Genomic DNA, 5,000 nt, shown 5'->3' with positions numbered 1-5,000 from the left:
TATGTATATATATATATTTATATATATATATCAATATATGTTATTATAATAAATATATAGATAGTTATATTGTTTAAACATAGTTATTTGTCTTTAGTTTTTTGATTTATTTTTATATATTTTTTTTATTATTTTTATATTTTTTTTTTATATTCTTTTATTTATATAAGATATAATTTATATAATATATATTATTATTTTTATTATTTTAATATAATATTTATGTAAATATGTACATTATCATTGTTATTTACATATATATATATATATAGATGATTTATTATATATATATTGGTTATTAGATATTTTTTAATTTTTATATTTAAATTTAATATATATATATATTTTTATATATATATATATTTATATAATATATTATGTATATATATACATATGTATGTTTAAGATATATATATTATATATTATCATATATATATATATAGTATATATATATGGTATATATATAAATATATTTGTATATTATTTATATAATATATTTATTTAATATATATATATATATTTATATATAATTTTTATATTATATGAATGCATTGTAGGTATGTACGTACTATTATGTGATAATACGTACATTCCTTTTCACTCACTAAACACCACAGATTTATTTATATATATATTTATATATATATATATATATATATAAATATTAGATATACTATATTTATCTTATATATGATATTTTATATATAGATATATATATATTATATTGATATATTATATATATATATATATACTATTTATATATATATTATATATATTATATATTATTTTTTTAATATATATATTTATTAATATATTATAGATATATATTTTTGATATATAAATATATATATATATATATATTTTTATATATGTATATATATTTATATGTATATATATTTGTATATTATATATATATTTATATATATATTATGTATATATTTTATATATATATAGTCTTTTTTTGTTATTTCTATATATATTTTGTATATATATATAATATATTTAGATTTATAAATATTTAATATATATTATATATATAAGTTTTTATTATATATAGTATAATAATTAGTATATATATGTTTTTTATTATTCATATGTATGTATATATATTTATAGATTATATATATATATATTATTTATATGTATATATTTTGTATTTATATAAATATATTTTGTATATTTATAGTTATATAGATATATATAATATATTATATTTTTATATATATATTTATTTATATATTATATGCATTGAATGTATGGTATGTACGTACACAATATGTGTATATTATACTTACATACCTATACACACCACTCCACACGATAATATATTTTTATATTTATATTTATATATATATATATATATTTATATATATATATATATATAATTATTTATATATATTTTATATATATATATATTAAATATATATATATATATATATATTTATATATATATATTTTTATATATATTATATATATTATATTATATTAATATTTATATATATTTATATCTATATATATATATATATATATAGCCTTCCCCCCTTGAATAAGGAGTCTCGACACTATGTCTTCAGAAACAGTTTATTTAGTCAGCCTCAGAAACAGCTGCAGGAGGAAGTTTCAGATCTTCCTCCTTCCCTCCCTCCTCTCTCCCTCCCCTTCCCCTCCCCTTCCTCCCTCTATTACCTCTTCCTCCTCTCTCCTTCCCCTCCCTTCTCCCTTCCTTCCTTCCTCCCTCCATTGCCACTTCCTCCTCTCTCCTTCTTCCTCCCCTTTCCCTCCCCTTTCCCTCCCCTTCCCCTTCCTCCCTCTATTACCTCTTCCTCCTCTCTCTCCCTCCCCTTCCTTCTCCCTTCCTTCCCACTTCCTCCTCTCTCCTTCTCCCTCCCCTTCCATTCTCCCTTCCTTCCCCTCCATCCCCACTTCCTCCTCTCTACCTTCTCCCTCCCCTTCCTTCTCCTTCCTTCACTCCCTCCATCCCCACTTCCACCCTCTTCCTCTCTCTCCTTCTCCCTCCCCTTCCTTCTCCCTTCCTTCCTCCCTCCATCCCCACTTCCTCCTCTCTCCTTCTCCCTCCCCTTTCCCTCCCCTTTCCCTCCCCTTCCCCTTCTTCCCTCTATTACCTCTTCCTCCTCTCTCCCTCCCCTTCCTTCTCCCTTCCTTCCTCCCTCCATCCCCACTTCCTCCTCTCTCCTTCTCCCTCCCCTTCCTTCTCCCTTCCTTCCTCCCTCCATCCCCACTTCCTCCTCTCTCCTTCTCCCTCCCCTTCCTTCTCCCTTCCTTCCTCCCTCCATCCCCACTTCCTCCTCTCTCCTTCTCCCTCCCCTTTCCCTCCCCTTTCCCTCCCCTTCCCCTTCTTCCCTCTATTACCTCTTCCTCCTCTCTCCCTCCCCTTCCTTCTCCCTTCCTTCCTCCCTCCATTCCCACTTCCTCCTCTCTCCTTCTCCCTCCCCTCTCCCTTTCACCGCAAACCTTTGGGGATTCACGAAAGATAAGGTTCCGGTTGAAGGGGAAAAAAAGAGGAGGAAGGGGGGACGGAGAGGGTTGGAAGAGGGGAGGGAGGGAGGAGGAAGAAGGTAGGAGGAGGAGGGGAGGAAGAGGATAGAAGGAGGGGAGGGAGGGAGGAGGAGGAGGAGAGGGAGGGAGGAGGAAGAAGGTAGGAGGAGGAGGGGAGGGAAGGAGGAGGAGGGGAGGAAGAGGATAAAAGGAGGGGAGGGAGAGAGGAGGAAGAAGGGACGGAGAGGGTTGGAGGAGGGGAGGGAGAGAGGAAGAGGGTTGGAGGAGGGGAGGGAGGGAGTAGGAGGAGGGGAGGAAGGAAGGAGGAAGGGACGGAGAGGGTAGGGGGAGGGGAGGGAGGGAGGAGGAAAGGAAGGAGAGGGTAGGAGGAGCGTAGGAGGAGGAGAGGGTAAGAGGAGGGGAGGGAAGGAGGAAGAAGAGGGTAGAAGGAGGGGAGAGGGAGAGGAGGAAGAGGGACGGATAGTGAGGGGAAAGGAGTAGTAAAGAAGAAGAGGGGAAGTGGCATAGAGATGCAGGAAGAAGGGAGAGAAGGGAGGAAGAGAGGAAGGCAAGGTGAAGGATAAGAGTGAGAGAGGAAGAAGAAAGGAGGTGGTAGGGAAGACAGGGGGGGGGGGGATAGGTAGAGGGGAGTGGGTGAGGGTGTGAGGCTGTAATGGAGACTTTAAGTGCAATAACCTTATCTTCGTCTTGACATTTTGTTCACGGAAAACCGAGTGGGAAGTGGGAGTGAGAGAGAGAGAGAGAGAGAGAGAGAGAGAGAGAGAGAGAGAGAGAGAGAGAGATAAAGATAAATAGATAGATAGATAGAGAGAGAGAGAGGGGGAGAGAGATAGAGAGATAAAGATAAATAGATAGAGAGAGAGAGAAATAAAGATAAATAGATAGATAGAGAGAGGGGGGGGGCGGGGTGAAGGAGGGGAGCAGACAGACGGAGACAAACAGACAGACATATTACAAATAGGCAGAAAGAGAGATAGATAGAAAGAAAGAAAATACTAACAGATAGGCAGAAAGAGAGATAGAAATAAAATACTAAAAGAATAATGTAAGTGGCACCATGTGACACCCAGGCCTTGGTGGGCGGAGCTTCGTCTCCTGACCTAGCCAATAGGAAGCCGAGACGCAGAATGGGGTTGCCACGAGGGAATTTAGGCTTTGAATACTTATCACAAAAGAACATATCACTTTAAAATAAAGTTATGACCCACCCAAAAAAATGATATAGAGTCATTCATGTTAAACATAGTACATAAACGAAAACATTTAAGTTATTTGTGCAGTACGAGAAAAGAAAATATATTACATTTTGGCGGGAAATTATTTTGATAAAAGATATGTTAAAAGGTAGAATTTCTTTCTTCGTTGTATTTTTTTCAACCACTTTGGTATTTCTATTTTAACTGCATTTTTCACAACATTCCGTCACAATTTATAAGCGTTATTCATACATCGGTATCCATTATGGCTATTAGTCAGTGACAGAAATGTTTTCCATTTATCAAACAAAAAAAAAACTATAGTCATGTTGTCGCTGTATGAGAGAGGGAGAGAGAAAGAGAGAGAGAGAGAAAGGGAGGGAGAGAGAGAGAGAGAGACAGAGAGAAAGAGAGAGAGAGAGAAAGGGAGGGAGAGAGAGAGAGAGAGAGAGAGAGAGAGAGAGAGAGAAAGGGAGGGAGAGAGAGAGAGAGACAGAGAGAGAGACAGGGAGAGAGACAGAGAGAGAGAAACTGAGAGAGAGAGAGAGAAAGACAGACAGAGAAAGAGAGAGAGAGAGAGAAAGAGCGAGAGGGAGAAAGAGAGAGAGGGAGAGAGAGAGAGAAAGAGAGAGAGAGAGAGAAAGAAAGAGAGAAAGAAAGAAAGAGAGAGAAAGAGCGAGAGGGAGAAAGAGAGAGAGAGAGAGAGAGAGAGAGAGAGAGAGAGAGAGAAAGACAGAGAAAGAGATAAAGAGAGAGAAAGAGATAGAGAGAGAGAGAGATAGAAAGAAAGAAGCAGAACGAAAAAGAAAGAAAGAAAGAAAAGAGTCCGTACATATATGCGTTAATGCGTTCGTATCCATACGAAATACGTCGCGTCCATGCCTACAGCATACGTAAATGCACGCACATATGCCTTCTTCAGTATGCGCACGGTACATGCGACATATTCCAGCTGGTATGAGATCGCATGTTACTTAATGAAGGACGAATCACCGCAGTACGAACACGCTGTGCTTCCGTGCCTGTCTCACGCGTATGTTTGCATGTACCACAATGATCCTCGGAAGATTTGCGTGTGTTGAGTGTGTGTCTTGCGTGTGTTATGTGTTTTTGGGAATCATTTGTCTGTTTTTTTTTTGTTTTTTTTTTTTTTTTTTTTTTTTGTTATTATCTTTATCGTTGTTATTCGTTTTCTCTTTCTTCTTCTTCCTTTTTCTTTTTCTTTTGCTATTACTTCATCTTCTTTGTCTTTTTCTTCTGCTTTTTATTCTTATCCTTATTGTCGTT

At 35.9% G+C, this 5,000-nt stretch overlaps 1 protein-coding gene across 1 annotated transcript in view; it reads right to left on the bottom strand.

The window, feature by feature from the left end:
* The window catches only part of LOC122244823 (uncharacterized), a gene marked incomplete in the record, with an annotated part of 89,210 nt that overhangs the window by 51,468 nt on the left and 32,742 nt on the right, over positions 1-5,000 (bottom strand).

Source organism: Penaeus japonicus, unplaced genomic scaffold (assembly GCF_977035675.1).
Source record: "Penaeus japonicus unplaced genomic scaffold, GWHDUDI00000001_assembly GWHDUDI00000002, whole genome shotgun sequence".
NCBI lineage: Eukaryota > Metazoa > Arthropoda > Malacostraca > Decapoda > Penaeidae > Penaeus > Penaeus japonicus.
Note: the sequence above shows the minus strand (reverse complement) of the source record. Positions and strands in the feature narration are given on the sequence as shown.